Consider the following 13550-nt stretch of genomic DNA (forward strand, 5'->3'; position numbering starts at 1 on the left):
GTACTACTACTACCAGTACGTTCACGCGAGAGAGAACGGGTCGTACAAAACTTCAGCACGCACGTACGCACGTACGTACAGTGCCAGGCCGTTTGGATTATATAGTAGAGATCGTGTGATGCGAAAAGCGAATCGTCCGGAGGTTCGTTTGGCTCGTAGCACGCGGTGAATTTTCTGCTTTCTCTGTCGAACCTACGCACTGTTCTGGCCTGGCCTGTTGACGGAGAGTTTCGTGGAGACGTAGGGAGCTGCAGGAGCCAGACGCAAGCCCGGACAAAAAAGGAAGAGAACTTGTATCGTGCTGTGGTTTGTTCCATGAAAGAGGCTCATTTTCTCTGCACTGTTGCGGCGACTGAACCATCAAATCGAAATGGGAAACGACTGTCGACCGTGGTGTTTGTCCTGGTGCCACATGGGTTTGCTCCGCATTTTCGTTGCCGCTCACGAACGGTGAACTTTCACGCCGACTCACGACGACCACCGCAACGACGGATGGTGGTCAGTCGCGAGGCAAATGTCCCCAAGTGACGAGCTCCTTTCACGAGCGTTTTTCTTTTCATTCAGGGCATGTACAATGGTGCTATTTTAGAAGTGCCACGTAGGATAAATGATGAGGTGGAGAAGAGAGAACTCGTAAGAAAAGGCTTGTCTTCTCTTATTTAAGATAAGACAAAAGATGATCTCTTAGCACAATTTGTCTCACCAAGTTTTAAGGAATTGCTAGTTATTGAAGATAAGGCTAAGATATAACCCATTGTAGACATATTTTTTTGTCATCTCTAAATTACATGCAAGATTTAAGATAAAACTGTCTTGTCACCATTGTACGTGCCCTCAGAGAGGAAGTTGGGTTTTTCTTCGGCAACCGAGAGGAAACTGATCGGCGCGGAAGGAGCGGGCGAGCGCGTGCTCTTGGCCCAGGCCCGCGAGGCGCTCATGCGTGAGGGGGCCCAGGAGATCCGCTTTCTCCAATATCGCAGCACTTGCCTGTACGCGCTATACCTCTCTCTCAGTCTCGGTGGTGCCCCGTGAATTGCATCGCGGGCTACCGATGGTTTTCCTCTCCTCCGGTATGCGCATTTGCTCAGAATCACTGTGTTTTGTCCTTAAAAAAAACATTGATAACTTTATTAATTAAAAACAACTGGTAAATATGTCTGTGCGTTGCAACGAAAGAAAAAACATCATACAGCTTAAAAAATATCAAATGGGCTGCATTGCAACGTACATGAAATAATTAAATATGTATTTTAAAACCTATAAAACAATCTATTAATACCTCCCAAATAGCACGATTCTACATTAGATATAAACAAAGCATTACCCCACTTGTACATAGCATGTAAGGACATACACCATGTGACGCCATGTGATTGAAGCAAGATGAAAACTAACATACGTGTCTACTCCAGGGGGTCAACAGACAACTCCATATTGCATTTCGCAGAATTATGCCCCTGCCCATGGCACCTACAACACCAATTCTTCACGGGGGTCTCCATATAAACGCCTCGTCAGCAATATTCCTAATCATGACCTTTGGTTTCAATAGCTTATGTAAGAGTAAAAGAAGGGAAAGCTTCACCATAGAGGTACATGATGCCAAGAAAGTATGTGGTTCAAGAGAGCAAAATGTGGACTAAGACATTAAAATAATATATTTCTATCCAATGATAGAGAGTAATAAAATATAATCTTTACAATTTGGCTATGCAAACGAACCAACGTCATGAAGAAATTTCACCCCATGAACAACTACTACAAACAAAAAGCAAGAATTAAGACCAAACATGAATTATAAGAAAATAAATGACATGAAAAAGCAAATCTGTACACATGTCTGTTGTGCGTGGCCCACTTTGTCCTTGGAGGAGGAGCTGTTGGTGGACGCCGTCTGTCGGATTGCCGTCGAGCTCAACCACAGGCATGGAAGTACACCTTGAACTTGGCCGCCGTGCTAGTTCCTCTCATAGAATTGCACATTTGGAAATAAGCTGATAGAAGGATTCATATGATACTGTATGTTCAGCAAATGTCTATTAACTTTGAGCACAACTATTCTCCCAAATAAACTTGTTGCAAATCCAGCTTTTCGCATACATAGAGATAAATAATGAAAATTAAGAATTGAAATTATCAAAAACAAATCATTAACAATGGAATATAAGGAAAGATATGTCTGTTACAATATTTCTCAAGGAAAAATAGCAGTTTATCTTTTGGTAAATGCAACAATGACTAAGAAGTGAAATCAGACAGTATAAAGAGGGTTTATAAAGAGGGTGAGGCAATTCAGACAATATTACCATTGCACTCAGTTGTCAGTCATCTCCAACCAAAACAAGATGTTTTAACCAATGCAGTGGGATCATCAGCTCACACTCCCGCACTCGGGTAGTTGGTACCTCCAACGCATCTATAATTTTTTTATTGTTCCATGCTATTATATTATCTGTTTTGGATGTTCTATATGCATTAATATGCTATTTTATATTATTTTTGGGACTAAGCCTATTAACCTAGAGCTCAGTGCCAGTTTCTATTTTTTTATTGTTTTTGAGTTTTACATAAAAGGAATATCAAAAGGAGTCCAAATGGAATAAAACTTGACGATGATTTTTCTTCGACCAGAAGACATCCACGAAACATGGAGCGGGGGTCAGAAGATGGCCGAGGAGGCCAAAAGCCCCCCAGGCGCGCCCTAGGGGGGTCACCCTGAGGGCTTGCGGGCCCCTCGGGAGTCCTCCAACCTAATTCTTACAATATAAAATCCCAAATTTCCCAAAGCAACAGAAGCGTACACCAAAATACTTTTTCGCCGCCGCAAGCCTCTGTTCCCGTGAGATCCCATCTTGGGGCCTTTTCCGGCACCTTGCCGGAGGGGAATTCGATCACGGAGGGCATGTACATCAACCTTGCTACCCTTCCGACGAAGCGTGAGTAGTTTACCACAGGCCTACGGGTCCATAGCTAGTAGCTAGATGGCTTCTTCTCTCTCTTTGATCTTCAACACAATGTTCTCCTCGATGTTCTTGGAGTTCTATTCGATGTAATATTCTTTTGCGATGTGTTTGTTGAGATCCGATGATTTGTGGGTTTATGATCAGATTATCTATGAATATTATTTGAATCTTTTTTGAACTCTTTTATGCATGATTAAATATCTTTGTATTTCTTTTCGAATTATTGGTTTGGTTTGACCAACTAGATTGGTTCTTCTTGCAATGGGAGACGTGCTTAGTTTTGGGTTAAATCTTGCGGTGTCCTCAACCAGTGACAAAGTAGGGGTAACGAGGCACGTATTGTATTGTTGCCATCGAGGATAAAAAGATGGGGTTCTCCTCATATTGCTTGAGTTTATCCCTCTACATCATGTCATCTTGCTTAAGGTGTTACTCCCTTCTTATGAACTTAATACTCTAGATGCATGCTGGATAGCGGTCGATGTGTGGAGTAATAGTAGTAGAGGCAGGCAGGAGTCAGTCTACTTGACACGGACGTGATGCCTATATTCATAATAATTGCCTTGGATATTGTCATAACTTTGCGCTTTTCTATCAATTGCGCGACAGTAATTTGTTCACCCATCGTATGTTTCTTTCAAGAGAGAAGCCTCTAGTGAAACCTATGGCCCCTGGGTCTATTTTTCAACATATATTTTCAGATCTATAAACCAAAAAACCCAAAAATACCTTGTTGTAATTTATTTTACTTTAGTTTGATCTTTTATTTATCTTTTATACCTATCTTTATTAGATCTCACTCTTGTTCGTGACCATGAAGGGATTGACAACCACTTTTTCGTGTTGAGTGCAAGTGTTTGTTAGTTTGTGCAGGTGTATAGATTGGAGACTTGCTTGTGCCTCCTACTGTATTGATACCTTGGTTCTTAACTGACGGAAATACTTATCTCTACTTTACTGCATCATCCTTTCCTCTTCAAGGAAAAAATCAACGCAAGCTTAAGAAGTACCTGGAAGAATTTCTGGCGCCGTTGCGGGGGAGGTTTTACATCAAGCCTACCAAGTACCCACCATAAACTCTCAACTCTTGCATTACATTATTTGCCATTTGCCTCTCGTTTTCCTCTCCCACACTTCTAAAATGTTTTCAGAAAGTCACAAAAATATTTGCCTTTTTATTCGCCCTTCTTTAGTCCGTCTTTTCATTTGCTTTTTGTTTGCTTGTGTGCTAGATTGCTTGCTTGTCACGATGTCTCAAGAAAATACCAAGCCGTGTGACTTTTCCAACACTAATAACAATGTTTTTATTAGTACTCCGATTTCCCCGGCAACTAGTGCGGAATCTTATGAAATTAATGCCGCTTTGTTGAATCTTGTTATGAAAGAGCAATTTTCCAGCCTTCATAGTGAAGATGTCGCATCCCATCTAAATACTTTCATTGAGTTGTGTGATATGCAAAAGAAAAATATATGTGGATAATGATATTGTTAAATTGAAGCTATTGTGGTGCTCTCTAGGAGATCATGCTAAAACTTGGTTTTCATCTTTGCCTAAAAATAGTATTGATTCATGGAATAAGTGTAAAGATGCTTTTATTTCCAAATATTTTCCTCCCGCTAAGATCATCTCCCTTAGGAACGATATAATGAATTTTAAGCAACTTGATCATGGACATGTTGCACAATCTTGGTAGAGGATGAAATTGATGATAAGAAATTGCCCTACTCATGGTTTAAGTTTATGGATGATCATACAAAAAAATTATGCCGGATTGAATTTTGCATCTAGAAATCTTTTAGATTTCATTGCAGGAGGTACTTTTATGGAAATTACTTTAGGAGAAGCTACTAAATTCCTAGATAATATTATGGCTTATTACTCTCAATGGCATACCGAAAGATCTTCTACTAGTAAAAAAGTGCATGCGATTGAAGAAATTAACACTTTGAGTGGAAAAATGGATGAACTTATGAAATTGATTGCTAGTAAGAGTGCTCCTATTGATCCTAATGACATGCTTTTGTCCACTTTGATTGAGAATAATAATGAATCTATGGATGTGAATTTTGTTGGTAGGAACAATTTTGGTAATAACGCATATAGAGGTACTTTCAACCCTAGGACGTTTCCTAGTAATTCCTCTAATAATTATGGTAATTACTACAACAATTCTTATGTAAATTATAATAAAATACCCTCTGATCTTGATAAAAATATTAATGATTTCATTAATTCCCAAAACAATGCTATGGTTGAAGAAAAACTACTCAAGGTTGATGATTTGGCTACGAACGTCGATATAATTTCTCTTGTGATTGATTCTTTGAAAATTAGATCTATGCCACCCAAGCATGATATTAATGAATCTCTGAAAGCTATTAAAATTTCTATTAATGAGTGTAAAGAAATAACCGTTAGGATGCGTGCTAAGCGAGATTGGTTTGTAAAAGCGTGTTCTTCTAGTTTTTGCGAAAATAATGATGAAGATCTTAAAGTGATTGGTGTGACTCCTATTGAATCTTTGTTTTCTAGTATAAATATTGATAAATATGGGACTGGAGATGAGTCAACTTTAGCTAGAAGGCGTCCCAATGATTCTGAGTTTAAATATTAATGAAAAAAATGATAAAAGTGGGAATGGAGAGGTCAAAACTTTAAGTAGCGATGAACCCACTCTTTTGGATTTCAAGGATTTTAATTATGATAATTGTTCTTTGATAGATTGTATTTCCTTGTTGTAATCCATGTTGAATTCACCTCATGCTTATAATCAAAATAAAGCTTTTACTAAACATATCGTTGATGCTATGACGAAATCTTTTAAAGAAAAAACTTGAGTTGGAAGTTTCGACCCCTAGAAAGCTTTATGATGAGTGGGAACCTACTATTAAGATTAAAATTAAAGATTATGAGTGCAATGCTTTGTGTGATTTGGGTGATGTGCTAGGTTTCCATAAACTTGATGTTTGTTCTTTGAATTTGCATCTAGCGGATTCCACTATTAAGAAACCTATGGGAAGGATTACTAATGTTCTTATTGTTGCAAATAGGAATTATGTGCCCGTAGATTTTATTATCCTTAATATAGATTGCAATCCTACATGTCCTATTATTCTTGGTAGACCTTTCCTTAGAATAATTGGTGCAATTATTGATATGAAAGAAGGAAACATTAGATTTCAATTTCCGTTAAGGAAAGGCAAGGAACACTTTCCAAGAAAGAAAATTAAGTTTCCATATGAATCTATTATGAGGGTTACTTACGGATTTAATACCAAAGATGACAATACCTAGATCTTTGTTTTATGCCTAGCTAGGGGCGTTAAACAATAGCGCGCTTGTTGAGAGGCAACCCAATTTTATATTTATGTTTTTGATTTTTGGTCTGTTTTCAATAAATACACATTATTACCTCTGTAATAATTGTGTTTTGGTATTTAAATTAGTGTTTGAGCCAAGTAAGACCTTTGGGACGATCTATGGTGATAGTTGATTTGATCTTGCTAAAAAACAGAAACTTTTGCGCCCAATAACAGAATTGATATGAGCTGCTGGAACGTGATAAATTCTTGATTTTTTTACAAAGATTGATATATGAATTGCCTCTGTTGTACTAATATTTCAGAATTTTTGGAGTTACAGAAGTATATGAAGTTTACATATTACTACAGATTGTTCTGTTTTTGATAGATTCTGTTTTCTATGTGTTGTTTGCTTATTTTGATGAATCTATGGGTAATCGGGGAGTATGAACCATGGAGAAGTTGGAATATAGTAGATATTACACCAATATAAATTTAGAATGAGTTCACAACAGTACCTAAAGTGGTTATTTATTTTATTATACTAACGGATCTCATGAGTTTTCTGTTGAGTTTTGTGTTGTGAAGTTTTCAAGTTTTGGGTAAAGATTTGATGGACTATGGAATAAGGAGTGGCAAGAGCCTAAGCTTGGAGATGCCCAACGCACCCCAAGGTAATATTCAAGGACAACCAAGCATCTAAGCTTGGGGATGTCCCGGATGGCATCCCCTCTTCCGTCTTCGTTCCATGGGTAAATTTACTTGAGGCTATATTTCTATTAACCACATGGTATGTGTTTTGCTTGGAGCGTCTTGTATGATATGAGCATTTGATTTTTAGTTTGCCACGATCATCCTTGTTGTACACACCTTTTGAGAGGGACACGCATGAATCGTGAATTTATTTGAATACTCTATTGCTTCACTTATATCTTTTGAGCTACGTAGTTTTCTCTAGTGCTTCACTTATATCTTTTTAGAGCATGGTGGTGGCTTTATAGAAATTTTTGAACTCTCATGCTTCACTTAAATTATTTTGAGAGTCTCTAAACAACATGGTAATTTGCTTAGGTTATGAATTTAGTCCTAATATGATGGGAATCCAAGAGGGATATAATAAAAACTTTCATATAAAGAGCATTGAATACTATGAGAAGTTTGATTCCTTGTATTTGTTTTGAGATATAAAGATGGAGATATTAGAGTCATGCTAGTGAGTAATTGTGGATTGGTAGACATACTTGTGTGAAAGTTTATGATTCCCTAGCATGCACGTATGGTGAACCGTTATGTGATGAAGTCGGAGCATGAATTATTCTTTGATTGTCTTCCTTATGAGTGGCGGTCGGGGACGAACGATGGTATTTTCCTACCAATCTATCCCACTAGGAGCATGCGTGTATTACTTTGTTTCGATAGGTAATAATTTTTTGCAATAAGAATGTGAGTTCTCTATGACTAATGTTGAGTCCATTGATTATACGCACGCTCACCCTTCCACAATCGCTAGCCTCTCTAGCACCGCACAACTCTTCCTGGTGCATTAAACCAACCATATACCTTCCTCAAAACAGCCACCATACCTACCTATTATGGCATTTCCATAGCCATTTCGAGATATATTGCCATGCAACTTCCACCATTCTGTTTTATTATGACACATACCATCATTGTCATATTGCTTTGCATGATCATGTAGTTGGCATAGTATTTGTGGAAAGGCCACTGTTCATATTTTTTATACATGTGTCGGGGAAATGAACACCTATGGGATCACAGGAATCCCTTCTATGTTCAGTGCGGAGAGTAGCTGCACGAAGAGCAGGTCTAGTATTTAGCACAAGGGGATTTTACCCAGGTTCGGGCTGCAAAGATGCATAATACCCTATTCCTGCTTGTCTGGATATATGTGTTCTTGGGCTTTTGAACTAGCCGCGGTGCATGCACAGTCCAGAAAGTCTGAAACCTCTCTTTGTATGCCTTGGGCCTCCTTTTATATGTAAAGGGGTTGCCACAGTGGCACACAGGAGGTGGAAAACAAGCTACAGTGTATGAGCTTATCGCTCGACACCGTAGGACGAACGCATTTAATGCGTTTCCTACATGCCCTCTTACTTTATCGGGGACGGCAACAGAAGCCATCCCATCCATCACTGCCCGTCCTCGCTTCAACACACGTCCAGGCCGACGAGGCATGCAGTGCCATGTTGGCTAGCTAGCTGCTGTGGTGGTAGAGCCTCCACAAAGATCTGCATGCCACCATGCAGGCGCCTGCTTAGTTGGCGCACTGGTCGTTGCACTGGAGTGGTGGTGAGGTGGCAAATCCTTGCCGGACGCGGGCCTAGCCGCGACCCAGCGATTGTCCCCGGCAAGGCTTGCCGGGTGCCTTGCAGTCGTCCCTGCAAGGGACTTGTCGGAGGTTTTCGTCTTCTGGTCCCACGTGGACCCGCCGGCTGTCAATCTCCATGAAGATCTGCATGCTACCACGCATGCGTTGCCTAAATCTTGGTCTTAACATTGTCGATGGTGTCAGAACTCTCAGCTTCAAGGGTGATGGGTTTGCTGGTGCTGTGTAGGTTGCCCCCCCAAGGATCTCTTCGCCAGTTGAGCTTCCCCATGATTTGCGTCGGGCCGTGACGCCGGGTCGTGCGTGGGGTGGCTGCAGCACGCATGCGTCACTTCATAGTTAATGGTAAAAAAAGGGCGGTCCGCGCCTTCCCCATAAAAGAGGAATCTGTAGGGGCGCTGCTTATTTACCCCCTGCGCCCTTCCCAATCTAGGAACCACCGTTCCCCTCTTCTTCCTTGAGCGAAAAACAGAGCCCCACGCCTCCGCTTGCCGCCGCCGCGCCCCCATTGCTTCCCGATCCCTCGCCTCTTCGCAGTCGCCATGGCGCCCAAAGCAAGCAAAGGCAATGGAGTGGCCAAGGCCGCCGCGGGGAAGGAGATGCCAGAGAGCGAGCTAGTGAAGCTGCAAAAGAAGTTCACCCTCTTCGTCCTGATGGTTGATGCGCTCGTCCTCTGGGAGAAATTCAAGCCCCTGTGGGGGAGGGAGACGACGGGGTATCCTGCCATGAAGATCATTCCCGCTCGCTTCGCCGAGCCTGGGCCAGGTAGGTATCCGTTCTTTGTTGATTACTTCTCCTGCGGGCTCTGCCCCCTTTCTCTAACTTCTTCAACGACATCATGCACACCTATGACTTCCACCTCTTGGATTTCACGCTGAATGCCGTGGCATGCATGGCCTTATTCGCCCATCTCTATGAGGGCTTCATCGGAGTGCACCCCAACATGGCGCTCTTCCGCCATTACTTCGTCCCCCGCATCCAGACGGGGGGCACCATTACCGGCTGCGTCACTTGGATCCCAAGGGCCCACAACAAGGGTGTGTGACCAGAGGGTTTTACCAAGGACAAGTGGGAGGAATGGCGGGGCCGCTGGTGCTGGATCGAGGAGAAGGATCCCCAGGAGTTCTGCCAGGTTCATCAGAAACCGCCGGTCCACGGTGATGACTGGAGCAAGCTCGATGCAAAGGACGGGAGGCTTACAATTGCCATCACCAGGATCCACCGCCTCACTGCAGCCGGGCTCACGCTCGAGATGATCGAGGCTGACTTCATTCGTCGCCGCATTGCTCCTTTGCACAACAAGGGGAGGCCGGCCTGGGATTGCAAGAACACGACCGATATCATGAGGCCTCGCCCCAGCATGAATTATAATTTCAATGTGATCGAGCACGCGCATCTCTGCCAGCGGCTCTTCCAGCTCAAAGTTAATGAGACCAGCGAGGCAGAGAAGTTCGACAAGGATGCCAAGATCGGCAACATGGACAAGCCGTTCCAGTTGCCAGCGGGGGCGGCCCGCTGAGCAATAACTCTTATCTGACTTCCATCATCGCCATGATGCCGGTGTTCAACGTGCACGGCCTTGACACAACCTGGGTTTAGCCAGAGGCAGAGATAGTGTAGGAGTTCTTCGACAATTTGTTAGAAGGATATATCCGTGCCGAGCCGCAGCTTATCCGCCCCACCACCGAGAAGGAAATGGAGTACATTGCCTCCAGGTTGGAGGAGGCGGCACTTCTGGAGGAGGCTGGAAGCTTTGGCACTGTGGAGGATGAGGCCGAGGATGCCGAAGAGGAGAGGAAGCTTGCCGCATGGGCGGAGCATGCCGGGGACCCAGCGGCAGCGGTGCCGGGGCTCCCCTTGTTGAAGAGACGGCTGGGGAGACAGGAGGCGGCCGAGGAGTCGGCCGAGAGGGCGTCCGAGGAGGCGTCAAAGGTGGACGAGCCCTCAACCTCAAAGAAGCGCATCCTGCAACGGGCCGGCTCCGGCGAGCCTGTCCGCCCCGGCAGGGCCACGCAGCGGCAAGGGGCCCAGGCGCAACCCATACGCCAGACGAGGCGCGCAGCCACGGAAGCGGTGGCGAAGGTCGCGACAGTGAAGAGAGCCACAACTGCTGCTTCCTCCTCGACCAAACACGCCACCACTTCCTCCCCGTCCAAGCATGCAAGGACCCCGTCCCTTTCCCCTGCGGGCACCATCCCGGCGGCAGACTACGACCTTGGGTCTTTCAGGTCGAGGAGGAAAAGGAGGGCAGAGGAGGAGTATGAGTAAGCTCTTTGCTTCCCTATCCGTTCTCTGATTCCTCATTTGAATTGCTTCATCTTGACTTGATCTCATTGTTGCAGGGACACGGAGACGCTGGCTCAGAGAGCCAGGGCCTCGACGAGTGATGAGCCCCCGACAAGCACTCCTCATGCATCGGGGACGATCTTCATCAGCCCGGAGACCAGCCCCCAGCGTAAGTTTGTTACTATTTCTCACTGACAGTCGTTGGAGCGCGTATCCTTATTGTTGATCTTGCCAGGTCCATAGGAGGAGAGCAGAAGCAGGAGGAGCCATTAAGGGCTACCCCCGACACGCCTCCCCCATCGACCACACCGATCAGAGGGGTGTCCTTGGCAAGGGCATCCATCGATGAGCCCACGCGCATGGAGGAGGAGGTGGCGGGCACAGGTGCTGACGACCTCGTCCAGGCAACGAATGTTGCCGAAGAGGGGGACGCGTCCTCCCCACTTGTCATAGGTAAGCTACTCGCCTCCGCTCCTTGCTATCGTCACCGTGATTTTCTCTCTTTTCTTTGTCTTGAACTTTTTTGGTTTTGGCCCTGCCTCACTCCCCTTTTCAGTCTCCAGATCCTCCCTTGGTAAACCAAGTGGACGTTGATGCTGTGATCGAGGAGACTGCAAAGGAAACCGAGGCTGAGGCCACCAACATTGTTGCTGAGGAGGCTATCAAGGGATCCGCCGAGGAGGCCGGCAAGGCCGCCGCTCAAGAGGCCAGCAAGGGGCCTGCCGGGGAGGCCGGCAAGGCCGCCATTGGGGAGGCTGCCAAGGAGCCTGCAGGGGAGGATGTGGTCGATGACCAGCCTTCTTCCTCCTCAGCCCCTGCCCCGAGCAGGTACTTGAAGGTGGGCGACGATATGTTCGTCAGCCTCCTAGGGATGGCGAGCACCGGAACGCCAGCTGAAGAGGAGGTGTTCGACGACGAGGTCCTCACCGTTGCCGGGCTCCATGTCATCGATGAACCGAGCACCAGCAACAACAGCACCAAGGAAGATCTGCTCCTCCATGCCATGAGCGCCAACTTCCAGAAGCTCCAGGCACTCTACCGTGCCCGCCAGGACAAGGTGGACTCTAGGATGGCTGCCGTGGACAAGGCAGAGGCAGACTTCAAATAGCGCGTTGCTCAAGTGCAAGTCTGGTTTGCCGAGGCCCGGGAAGATCTGAAGGCCACTCATATCCAGGTGGACGAGCGCTAGTGGGAGCTCCTTCTGAAGTAGGCCGACTTCAACAAGGCACAAGAGGTGGTGAAAGCAAAGGCTGCCAAGGACGATTCTGACCAGACACAGCGCCGCATCCTACTGAACGCGCAAGAAGAGGACCTGGTCGCTCGTGAAGCGGCACTTGCCGCAAAGCTTCGCGCTAAGGACGAAGAAGTTGAAAGACTTGCCGTGCAACAGACCCAAGATCTGATGCAGGAGCAGAAAGAAGCACTTGATGCTCTGACCCTGGACCATGCCGGCAAGCTAAAGGAGGCCATTGACGGCGCATAGGCCGCAAGGTTGAGCTGGCCGGCAAGGTGGAGAATCTGGAGCTGGAGCAGGAGGATCTGAGGAAGGAGACCTCGAAGCTGAAGAAGGACAGGGACATGACTGCCAACACCTTGGCGGAGCTGCAAGTCACCATCTCCGGCAAGACCAAACTGCTCGCCAAGGCCAACGATTCCATTGCTGATCTGAAGCTGAAGCTAGAGACCCAGGAGAAGATGCTTTCAGAGTCCGGGGCCCATGAGCTGACCTTGACCAAGGAGCTCGCAGACGAGAAGCTGCTGCTGTAGAAAGCCGCCACCTCCCACAACGAGCTCATGGCCGGCACGAAACTTTGGACCAGTCGCCTCGTGGACGTTGCGGAGAGGCTCACCGCACAGCTGTCCGCCATGGGCATGTCAAGCTTCAGGTTCTCCCATGAGGTGAACGTGACTGACAGTGCCCGTCTGACCCTGTTTTTCAAGCGTGTCCTCGACGCCCTGAAGCTGCTCTACTCCAACAGGGTAGGTTATCTGGCCGAGGAGTCCCAGAAGCTTTGCCGGGGCACCTTGCCCAAGGTTCTCACCAAGGTGGCGTACTGGAACCCCAACATTGACTTTGCCTAGGTGCTTGATAGCTTGCAAGAGGGCGTCGACCTCCAGGCGTTCGAGGAGCGCATCGAGCCCATCATCAGCTGCGTCGGCGGAGTCAAGAGGCTGGAGGGCCAGCGTCGGGATTAGTTGCTTCATTCCTCGTTGTCGCTGCGAGTTCGTACCCAAGATAGTTTTATCTTAAGTTAGGATCACGGAAATCACTGATGTAATATAACTTTGCCATGCTTTGAACTAAATGCATGTTATTTCCCTGTTTGATTTCTCCTTGTATGTACTACACCCTGCGCCTAGTTGGATAGGCTTGCTGGCGCATTAACCCCTGATACGCCTCCAACGTATCTATAATTTATGAAGTATTCATGCAGTTATTTTATCATTATTGGGTGTTTTACAATCATTTTATAGCAACTTTATATCGTTTTTTGGGACTAATCTATTAACCAGTGCCCAATGCCACTTGCTGTTTTTTGCTTGTTTTTTACATCGCAGGAAATCAATATCAAATGGAGTCCAAACACCGCGTAACTTTTTGGAGATTTTCTCTGGACCAGAAGGAACCCAATGGGCCTGAGCTGCACCTC

This window comes from Triticum aestivum, chromosome 4B (genome assembly GCF_018294505.1).
Source record: "Triticum aestivum cultivar Chinese Spring chromosome 4B, IWGSC CS RefSeq v2.1, whole genome shotgun sequence".
Taxonomy (NCBI): Eukaryota; Viridiplantae; Streptophyta; class Magnoliopsida; order Poales; family Poaceae; genus Triticum; species Triticum aestivum.